General features: G+C 35.7%; 1 pseudogene; it reads left to right on the top strand.

Annotated features, from left to right (window-relative positions):
- The first annotated feature begins 1794 nt into the window (after positions 1 to 1794).
- LOC136846543 (glutaminyl-peptide cyclotransferase-like) overlaps positions 1795 to 12399 on the top strand; it is a 29232-nt pseudogene continuing 18627 nt past the window's right edge.

Genomic DNA, 12399 nt, shown 5'->3' with positions numbered 1-12399 from the left:
CATGGTGTTCATGTGAGTGGGGCCGGTAGCTTAGTAAAGTAAACATTTGCTCCAACACCCCGTGGTAATAGCATCTTGGGGATAAGAAATTTATAGTAAAAAGAAGACACTGGGTTGTAAAGCTATGCATATACACCTTAGTTTCTATCAACTTCCATATGCATATACAGGGGCGTTCCTAGAAATTTTGGGGCCCGGGGGGCACAGTCCCATTTGGGGCCCCCTCTTATGGGGTGGGAGGCGAGCGAAGCGAACCAAAGCAGATAGGGGTTTCGGGGGGGAGGGCTGCTGTAAGCCCCCCGGGGAAAATTTTTAGAAAATGAGCATTTGTAGGATCATTTTAAAGGCACTTGTAAATGCAAATTTCAGAAATTTTATTTCTTAAATTTAAATTTCGCATTTTGCCCCCCCTCCTCAGGAACGCCACTGTGCATATAGCTAGTACAGCTTTATCTCTCTCTCTCTCTCTCTCTCTCTCTCTCTCTCTCTCTCTCTCATAAAATTTTGTCATATGTAAAAAGCTTGATTAAATTGCAATATGCCTTAAGACCAGACGTTCATTTTCAGAAAATAAAAATTTATGGAACATTGTTCAATATTAAAACATCAATCCATGATAAAGCTCTGGGGGGAGAGAGAGAGAGATTGAGAGTGAGAGAGAGTGGCAGTTTGGCAAAGATGCTTGTGGGTGAGGCATATTGCTCAAGATTTTTCAGCGGGTACAGGGACTCTGAAAAAATGTATAGTAAAAATTATATTTAATTTTAATTTGAACATTCGTCAGTGCAGCTCGAGATATATATAAAAGGAATTCCACAAGCTGTAGCATAATTCACTAGGAAAAAATAATTTATCTTTGCGATATTACAAATGAAAGCTTCAGCTTTATCAGGAAAGTATTATTGCCTCTGATAAAATGAACTCCAGAAAATAATTTGACTGACCCTTTGCCATTCCATCCTTCATTGCATTAAATACTTTGTAAAAATTCCCTGATAATAATCTAAAATCATGGCAGTAATTATTTAGTAGACGAATTGAACATTGTGCCGGAAATAACTAAACTAACCCCACAATACGACCGATTTTGGCTCTCTCTCTCTCTCTCTCTCTCTCTCTCTCTCATCCATTCGATCATCACCCTTACTCAAATCCCCCCCACAAGAATGTGATCATAGAATTCAACCAACGTCGAATTTTTTTATGCAAAGTAAGACTTTTGCCATTTGTTGCTCCAAATAAAGTACAGTGTACGGTTTCCTATGGCTTCACCTTGCTTTCCTGCTTTGCAAACTCATGTAAGATGTGCGTATGCTTTTTTAAGATAACTGGGGTAAACATAAAGTTGTGTAAATTGCTATTTATAAATATGAAATACTATTTTTTCCACGTTTCAACCTACAATCAGGTTACCGTACGAGTGGAAAGATGGTTGATTACATGACGCTCGCAAGACGTTTGTGAGCTTGTAGTATATCTAATATTCATAAGAGATTGGTGGAACGTTCATCTGTCTTCAGCTGGGTTGTTTTCGTATGTAATCAGGCCACCGATTTTCTTTTTGAGACTGATATCCATTTCAACTTACAAACAAATACGTTCATTTTTATCTCTTTTCGCGTTTAAAAATCACACTGTATAGTTTTATTACTAAGTGAAATTATAGTAGCTCCTTAAATAGCTTGCCAGTTGATAATGTTTATACTTTGCACAGGAGAACCCGTTAACAAAATCGAACGCAGGCGAACTGTTTTGGTCTCGCCCGATGATTTCTGTTTTCATGGGTGAGAGACTGAACGCTCCATTTTGTGGGCGGTCCTATCCCCCGGCAGTGTGGCTCAGCGAATGTGTAGGTTGATATGACTGTGATATTGCAGACAACAGCCAAGATGCTTGGCAAGTGGACGTACGTGGCTGCTCTCTACACTCTTGCAACACTTGCCCCTGCCTCTTGTGACATTAAACAGGAGAAGAGGAGTCGGACTCTCTGGTATAAGGCGAAGGTAAGTAATGCCTGCTATCCTATGAAGAGCTTGATACACTTAGTTACGTAATATGTTACTATTGAAGGCTATTTTGCGTTAGATTAGTGAAGGTACGAAATTTGGGTTGCGTTCCGTATGGCGTTATCGTCTTGATAAGCAACGTTCATTTATCGGAATTAGTCATGGTTATTTAAATGTTACCATTGTATAAACAACTCGTTAGCCTATAAGGTTTGTTAATGACTGCCTTGTTTATACCGTAAGAGTTTTTCCTTTATGCTTTAGGAAATACAGTACACGTAGGCGCAATTCGTGAGAAAGTTTTGAAACCTGTTTCTTAGAAAGTAAACAGCGAGTGACGTTATATGATATGAGGTTAAATTTAGGATAAAGAAATCCCCAGTAGCAGAAAGAGCACATAAATATGAGATTCATTATGACGAGACAAATGGTGAAAACTTGTCCTTGGTGAAAGGGATTTCCGTATCTCGCATTTATGCGTACTGCGCTAGTATCCTTGCCAGACGTATATTTTTATTTTTTATATATTCACCAACGTTAAGCCACAAATACTTAATATCAAATGGTCCAAGTCGGCCGTATATCATTTATCCAAACCGAAGGTCAGGTTCGAATCCTGACGGCGCAGATGCATATATGAGTTTTAATTTCCCTTTGGTTTAAGTTATCCCCAAGGTATTAATTTTAGTATTATGTATTGCTTAATATTTATGAATATAAAAACCACGCGTTTAAGTGACAAAGATCAGCATATATATTATATATATATATATATATATATATATATATATATATATATATATATATATATATATATATATATATATATATATATATATATATAGATAGATAGATAGATAGATAGATAGATAGATAATGTCAAAAGCAAGGTTTAAAGTATTGTTCTCCCTAACAATTATGCTCATTTCAGAAAGGAAAATAAGATAAAATTATTGTTAATGTAACGTCAATGAAATATACCGTGTGTTTTGTGCGCCAATTGGCCCATTAGCCTGTGTAAGTATCTACTTACATGACTGAACCTACATGTTCATCTACAACACTCATAAGTCTTGAATGAAAGAAAATATACAGCAATCTAACTTAATACAGGTATCATCCATATAATGTATATATATATATATATATATATATATATATATATATATATATATATTATATATATATATATATATATATATATATATATATATATATGTGTGTGTGTGTGTGTGTGTTTGTGTTTGTGTGTGTTTTAATGGGGATTCTGTGTTTAGAGTAAGATTGAGTATATATATTATATATATATATATATATATATATATATATATTCTGTATATTTTCTAAACAGGTATCCCCATATAACATATACATATATATATAATATATATATATATATATATATATATATATATATATATATATTATATGGGGAATATATATATTATATAATTTATATGTGTGTGTTATACAGGGGTTACCTGTGTTTACTGTGTTTAGAGTTAGATTGCTGTGTATTATTTCAATCAGTTCTTACAGAAATTAGCATAATTGGTAGGGAGAAGAATACTTTAAGTCCTGCTTTTTTATTACAGTTTTGTAGAATTGTTATACATTATGGCTTTAGCCTATTTGTTATAGAAAGATCTGTAGAGGTTTTCCTTCTCAAAGCACTAATTAGACATTCCAATTAACAAACCAATATATCTAGACCCGTAATTTTTTAAAACTTATTTTATATAAAAATATACAAATCTGTTTCTGTATACACAAAGTCATTATCATGAAGTATTGTAAGTTTAATATTTTTTTAGTTTTTTAACTAAAATGAGAGTAACTCTACAAATCACTTATTAATCAGTTAAGCATGTACTGTAGTATTATGGTAGGTTAGGTTAGGTTTCCTTATGTTTGGTTAGGCTATATCTCCGTACAGTAGGTTAGGCCACATTTTCCCATGGTAGGTTAGGCTATATTTCCTTATGGTAAGTTATGCCATCATGGTAAATAGCCTACCATTTTGGCAGATATATGAGACTTTTATCCTTATTCTAATCCATTAGTTACTTTGCTCTTCCCTTTTAAGTAAAATACACAATCCACTAAAGTTCATGCACCTATACAGGGTGGGTTGATATTGAGTGCTAATTATTTTGACTCCATCTGCGGCCCCCATAAGACAACTGTAGGCTGCAGGTTAAATATATTGACTTTAACTCACTTACAAGGCAACTTGTATGCTGTATCTTGGAATATTTCCATTGATTTTTTTTTTTTTTTTTTTTTTTTTTTGGCGTTCTGAGATATTTCCTTTCCAATACTAATTGATGAAGTCCTTTGGCATCCAGTAACTTCTTTGTCTTTAAAATACACCAGTACAGTAATGTATTAATTTAACCTTGTCTTTATTAGCAAGACTATCTCAGTTTTTATTATCATTCTTGAAATTTTATAAGACCACTTGTTTTGTTCCAGTCAAATCTAGTCATCAGTATATTTGAATTTGTAATGTCAGTCAGGGTCATTCATTTTCCAAAAATATCCCTTTATGTTTGGATGACAACATGATCGTCAGAGATCCCTCAGCTAAATGTAATGGCACATGTTACCCAATGCCTCCTTGATGAATTGTTTTTTTAGTATAAAAATTTTTGGACATATCACATGATAATAACAGCCCATAGCCAAACAATGAGTTTTCCCTGTTATTGTGCATAAGTCCACCACTTGGTGTAGGTTTGGATTTTTCTGATATGGAAGAATTTTGTAAACAGGGTTAAGATCTTTATAAATGAGCAAATTGCATTTGTTTAATAGACTGCATTATTGTTTAAAAAGGAAAGATGAAATATAAGGGGAATTCAGATGTCAGTGCAGACAAGTTTTCCATAGCATGTTCTTTGGCGCTACAGTACAGTAATTATTTATTCTCTTCATCAGTGACAACCAGTAGAATTTCTGTTTATTGTTTTGTGGCACTGGCAACTAATGACAGGTACTGAATCCCTAATCCAGTACTAAAGGGAAAGATTATTTATTATGCATTAACTGTGAGAAATCTCTGCAGTAATTTATTTTATAGCCTTTTTCTTACAGATTTGCTGCTTAGGTTAAAATATATATCTTCAGTATTTGATAGAATTTATTGTAAAATCAGTGACTGACAGCCTCTTTATCATTCCTGTGGCATACATTTAAAATAGCATTATTTTCCCTAGCTGTGTTGAATACACTTTGTAAAACAGGAAGCAGTTTGCATGATGTAGCACCCATCATGCTCTTGTTATTGCGTAATTTACCATAATGAACTTTGTTGCATATATTTCCTTCAAAGCCTGTATTACTAATGGGGTGTGTTATCCACTGCATGTGTTTTTTATGCTGTGGCTCACAATGATACCTGGAGAATTTAGGATTTTTATTGTTCTGAGGAGTCCATATTTTCTTTTAATAGGGTGCCAGTTCCAAGATGGTAATATGTTGCTTCAGGTTTCTTCAGATGTTAGTGACCTTATTATCTTTACTTGGGAACCTGAAGCTACTTGCTGATGTCATCAATATCAACATGGCTGAAGTAGAACCCACTGGTACCTGTGTGTGTTTTAGAGTGTAGCTCATATTTTGTATGAATGACCCATATAGCTTCTCACGTGGGAAATGGTTTTAGAATATGCCAGCCTTGCATAATGCGTTAGGTCTTTTCTGATAAGCAGATTTCTTTGATAGCAGATTTAGAAAGAGGTTATGTAGGATAGTTCATATATTGCGCTTCTATCTTGAGTAACTTTTTGGTACTTCTTTTTTAACAGCATCAGTTTAGGTTTTGAGATACAAAGTTTAACTCAGTACACTGTAATGAGCTTGTAGAAAGGGAAGTGAAACACTAAGTACATTCCTGGTACATTGATTAAGTACCTCATTGTATTGTACTGTATGTGTGTATATTATGCCCATTAGGTATATTTTTAGTACTGTAGTAACAGCAACTTATTGGAGTAGGGAAAGTGAAACTCTCAAGTTTGCCTTTAAAATGCTGGAATTTCTGTGTAGATGACAGATTTCTCGTGTGTAAATAGGTCTTCTAGTGCTATATGGGACTTTCATTCATCTTGACTTGGGTTTGCTGTTACTGCTAAGGTTTGTCTTGTTTTTAGGTATATAAAGTTTTTCTAATTTTAGTTCAAAAACTTGTTGAAGAAATAACCTAAATTTTTCATATGACAAAAACATAGATTGTCAAGATTCTCTCTCTCTCTCTCTCTCTCTCTCTCTCTCTCTCTCTCTCTCTCTCTCTCTCTCTCTCTCTCTCTCTCTCTCTCTCTCTCTCTCCCCTGAGAATTTTTCTGGAGAGGATTTTATGTAGACTTTAGTTTTTGATTGCAGGACACTACAGGTAAAACTTTGTCCGATATTGCAAATTTTGTAAGTCGTTCATCATCCATCAAACTCCCTTTCCCCTGTCTCTGAATTTTGGCACTCCTGCCTCTTCTGCAATTCTTTTTTCGCCTATGAGGAGGATAAGCCTGTATGAAGTAAGAATATATGTAGTATTCATTGACAAGTATTTGTTAATGGCATTAAATACCCATGTATATAATGTCGGGTATTCCGTGTGTTTGTGTGTGTGTGTGTGTGATTAGGGCAGTGAGAGTTTGGATCGATCCTTATCCTTCGTAGTTCAGGGATTTCTTTAATTCATCTGCATTTTGTAGAGGTGAAATTTCAACCTCTCATGGTTATGAATATTGTACGTCACCATCAAACTGGAGAGAATTTTATCATAACTTCACATTTTGTGAACAGCCATATGGATCTTGCTGGCATTATGATAGTTGTGTTCTTTACAGTTTTGCCCCAAAGAGCTTCGATAATATTAAAGATGGAACTTCGAACCTTGCAACATAATAGGACCATAAAGGGAGGTAAAGCTCTTTAAACAAGTCCCTTGTTGCTTATCACTGAAACTCTTCCCCTCTCAACTCCCTTCTCTCCCCCCAAAAGAATATTACTACTGTCAGGATAACCAATACATTTCTGCCAAAGTCGAGCCTGATTTCACCTTGGAAAGTTGGAGTACATATCAGGAAAACGTACAGGGTAATTTAGTCAGAATTCCTTCGGCAATTTTAAAATGTTCAAGTTCATATCGATATCTAAATAAACCTCAAGGCCAGTCTCCCAAAAGGGGAAGAATGGCAGTGAGACGCAGTGAGACGTTTTGCAGTAACTGAAACTTTGAAACAGTAGCACGACAACCATCGAGGAACGAGTATATTACTGGGTTACCTTCAGATGCTTTCTTGCCCAACTCACCCGGACCATGCTGGCTTCTAGGAATATTGTGGATCCGTTATAGTTGGGAATACCCCGTTAGGGGTAATGTCAAGACGAATTAAAAAAAGAAAACTTAATGATGGTTTTGTAAATGAATAAGGTCTGTCTGCTGTGGAGTATCTACATATGTTCGTGAGTGCGTATGAAAGGAGGGGGATGGACATCTTGAGAGAGAGAGAGAGAGAGAGAGAGAGAGAGAGAGAGAGAGACGTTATGACGAGCATGAAGGGAGGTGTAACGATCCTAGCGCCGTGTTTCCGGGAATACATCGAAACTAATAACTTCGTAGTTTTGACGTCTTCTGAAACTTGGCGATGAGAAAGTGGGGGTGAATATCCCCCAAGTCTCGCTCTCCAGACAGAAAGTATACATCATGGCTGCATGAATTGGATGGTAAAGCTTATTTACCTCTGTTTTTAACAATGAATGTGCATGTACTAATGTCTTTTCGTTTGTACATTTTACATCTATATGCCCTTGGGTTATGCCAGTAATGAGTAAGCAGCTGTGTTCCTCTCTCTCTCAGGCTACTGAGAAGAGCGAGAGCCTTGTCCAAGCTAGAATGACATTATCTTCATATTACAATCTCTCTCTCCTCTCTCTCTCTCTCTCTCTCTCTCTCTCTCTCTCTCTCTCTCTCTCTCTCTCTCTTTCCATGCCGGAATAGTAATATTAGCTCCATTGGCATTGGCTGGCTTTTGTAATGCGTAGCCATTCCTGTCAGTCGATTAATATTTCATTGCGGTGTAACCTTATATCGACTAGGTCGTTGTATTGTAAATCGTGGCATTTCTTCAACATGAGAGTGTCTCTAGACGTGCAGCCGATATCTGGAGAAAGTATTTAGCCCTACATGTTCAGTGACATTTCACGTTTACATCAAATGTTTCCACGCATACAAGTCTCTCTCTCTCTCTCTCTCTCTCTCTCTCTCTCTCTCTCTCTCTCTCTCTCTCTCTCTCAGGAGCTCATCCAAACACGCTGTAGTACAGTCACGTCCAACTCGCTACTCTATTGTTTAAAGCACACCATAGGTTGGGTTCTCTATGACACGATTAGATTCCATTGTTGTCATTGTGGGTGTAGACAACCTTACGGTTTATTTAAATGTGTCAGCAAATGTTCATAATTCAAATGTCAGTCCACTCAAATCATGTGCTTTATAAAGAAAAAAAAAAACACGAAATTAGCGGCAGTACGGTATTTAACCAAAGGATAGATTTGTTTTCCTAATATCTAGCGGTAGTGAAAGCATTTCCTCATGTATAAAAAGATAATGAAAACATACTAATTCCGGCCTCTGATAACCCTAACCATTTACGGACATCATTTATTAACTGTTGCTGTTTTATCTTTATCCCTGCTTTGTAGCATCGTCGTCATTGTATTATTAATTAATGAGTGTGTCAGTGAGACAAAAGATATAAAATACCATTTTAAATCAAATGAGTAGATGGACATATAAAATTGAACACGAAAAATAGAAGTATAGAAAGTAAATTCGAGGTATGGTACAGAAGCACAGTTAGATTTCTGTTTACATATTCTGGATGTATCCATCTTGGAGTAGGATGCATCCAAAAGGTAGAATACGTTCATTCTTTTTAGGCTGATTAGATTGTGTACAGTCGTGTCTAGAATCAATAATCATTATGTGATAAGATTTAAGACGCTGAAGTGCCTGACTAGGTAATATAAAAAAATTCTTACAGCAAAAGTGTTTGGAATCTTATTATTTTTAGTTGATATCGCTTCCTTGAGTGTTAAGCCCGAAGGTTATTTTCTTCAGCTCCGGTAAAGTCTGAGGCATTGGGTTTTGCATTCGGTTGGTCTCTGCTTTGAAAAAAAAATATGTGGGAACAATCGTCCTCGAAATATAGGGTGTTCGAAGTCAGGAAACAAGTTAGTTAAATACAGGGTGTTTAAAACGCCAGGAGCCAGATGTCGGACACTACCTTCATATAAATTTTGAGGCAGGACATGTCAGCTGTCGTGGGAAACGATGTCAGATTGCTTTAGGAAGGAAGGGAGGAATTTCTTGATAATATTAACATCCGTTTTTTTTTTTCCACGAAAGTTGGAATTATTGCCCCGTGTTTTATAGTATTTACCGGTCATTTTGTCACAGTTATGCTTATTTATAGTTTGTCGGAATCATGTGACAAATGGTGACGGCTGTTGGTCACGGCAACTCGAAATTGACAGAAGCGGATGGCTGAATTTGTTCTGTCACCGCCGGATTTCCGGTAGATACATGTATGTTGTGTTTTCCAGTGTATATATGTGTGTGTGTGTATAATGTATGTTTCAGGTAAACTTATATAACGTGTTTGTAGAATTGAAGTTGATGTCAAGGCAGTTAATTTAGAATAATTTCCGTTTATAATAATAATAATGCGACAAACAGTTCCCATATACAGAACGAGATGTTTGTGAAACAGTTTCTGAAAAATAATAGCATATACCATAGATTTAAAGGCAGGGACATGCCTCCCAGTACGGTTTGAAATATTTTATGCGGTTTTAATCTTCCTTGTATAAAACGCATTTTATCACATTTGAATTCTAACAGAAAAACGCAGTGAATCCTTTGCACAGTTGTTCTGGTAGTTTATTTTTCAAAAAGTTCCTAAGCTCCACCTATGACAGTAAGTATAGAGACTCCCTGTGAACTACCAGTTTAGTCGCCACTGTAACTCTGGGGGCTTAAAGCTTCCAAGCTACTGTAGTCAGTTTATTAAATATTCTTGAAATTTATTATCCTGGTCTTTATCTTTCTTATTTAGTTTGGAGCGCGAGATTTTTTTGAAGGTTATCGGTATCGGCAACTAAATTATTTAGTTTCAGTTCTGGAATTGCCAACATTATGTAGATCAGTTTTCCGTTTTAATTCATTCATGATGTCGGAAGCTTTGTGTTACAACTTTTAAACAATTATTTGTTCTCTTTCCTATTTCGGAAGTAACGTTGAGATTTCTAAGCAAAAAGTAATTTTATCATTACAGCCGTACACGAGAGGTATTTATTACAGCGTGCAGGTGGTCAAGTTAATGAGCTTTGCGTGTTTCAGTTACCAGCTTTGGTTTGTGGGGTGGTGGAGAAATTAAGTAGATTGCATTGTTGTTTCTGGTGTTTATTTATAAACCCTACCATATTTCGTGGTGACCTATATGTTTAAGGCATTAAATTCTCGTGTCAGATATAGACATGTGAATCTGAATTTTATTTTAATTTCTGCGTGGTATTAAAAAGTAATTTAACCCGAGCCTTGTATCATCATCTGTAGTTTCACCAGTTTGCATAATTTTGTTACAGCCGTTTACCCGAACTGCTGCACTTATTTTTGTTATGATTACTTTGAAGTATATTGCATACACCCAGAGTCAAGTTTACTTGTTTTCCTGTGGGACTGACTAGAATGTTAATTTAGAATGAATAAAGATAAGTATTTTTTAGATTTAACATATTGTAATTGATGGAATATATATATATATATATATATATTATATATATATATATATACATATATATATATATATATATATATATATATATATATATATATAACTGATTGGATTAAAACTATTAAGAATAACACTTGGCAATCCACGAAATTCGGTGCTTAACATTCCAATATGGTTTTAGTAAACTACACGGTTGGTCAGCGAACGTCCTTGAAGATGATGAGCAGTTTATATCCAGTAAAGCTAGAACTGAAAATATAGTGTATAGATGCCTATTCGTAGTTCTTCAGATTATTACAGGACGTTAAATAAACCTCCCTTATTAACAGTAAGGGTGGTTTATTTAATTGGCAGGCTCTCTCTCTCTCTCTCTCTCTCTCTCTCTCTCTCTCTCTCTCTCTCTCTCTCTCTCTCTCTCTCTTCTCTCTCTCTCTCTCCGTTTCTTTGTTACACCATCGTGTGGACTTACTTCCTCTGTTAAAGTTATACCCGTTTGTCCTTGACTGTCGCGCACCTGGCTTGGAGTTCTGTACCTACCGTGCTTACCTCCGTAAAATGTATACTGATTACATAAGATCTAAAGACATGATGAAATTAAATCGAGAGCAGTAGAAAGTTTGCAAACCTTTTTGAATAACATTGCGTGCTATTATGAAGTTATACCTTTGCAGCGGCTACCATTTTTTCTTAAATAGGAAATTACTCTTCTCTTCTCTATCAATGATTTTTTCTTTCTTGGGTCCATAAGATGTTTGTATGTCCTAGCTTATACATATGTATTTATACATATATATGAAAGTAGGGATTTATGTATGCCATCCGTGGACCTAGTCGAAATGAGTAGAGGGAGAGAGGGCGAGCTACGTAATCATTCAGATGTTACAAGTGGTTTATAGTAATTTTGACATCCTCGTCAGCAAGTGTGGAGCCATCTTCATCCGGGAAATAATTTTTTAAATGGAGTCAGTTATCATACCCGTTGCTAAGGTATGCCATATCGCTTTATATTCGCATTTATGGCAGCAAAAACAAAATCGAAAAGGTTGATAATGAGGTGTATGAAGGACTTCGTTAATAAATGAAGGAAGTGGGCCTTACGACTTTTGAAAATAATAAATTAAGAATTTATATATTGATTATAAATTATAAGTTTCTTTTGGACTGTCTATGTAATTGTAACGAACGTGAAGTGGACCACCCACCATCGCTGGGAACGAAGTCCCATTAAAATGTCAGTGTTAATATTGGGGGCCTTTTGCTAATGACGCCAAACTGCAATGCTGTAAGTGTAATTGACCGTTACAGGGACCAGCCAGGGTTATCAGGTGTTCTGTAGTGAATAGGGGACTTATTCAAGTTTTCGGTTACAGAATACCGGAATCATTTATCGTACTCTGCCTCCATATGTTTCCTTTCCCACCAAGTCTAGTCTCTGTGAACTCCACGGTGAGTAGTTATTTTTATAGTTTATTTCCCAAGGCTAAAACCTCTCACATCACCAGACAGCTTGTATCCTTGTTAAGAAGAACAGTTAAGAGAAGTCGGTGGTTGTGCTAATAATGAATGCAGTAATTAAAATAGCAAATGGTCAGTAT

The sequence above is a fragment of the Macrobrachium rosenbergii genome, chromosome 15 (genome assembly GCF_040412425.1).
Source record: "Macrobrachium rosenbergii isolate ZJJX-2024 chromosome 15, ASM4041242v1, whole genome shotgun sequence".
Lineage (NCBI taxonomy): Eukaryota > Metazoa > Arthropoda > Malacostraca > Decapoda > Palaemonidae > Macrobrachium > Macrobrachium rosenbergii.
This window is presented reverse-complemented; position numbering and strand designations above follow the sequence as displayed.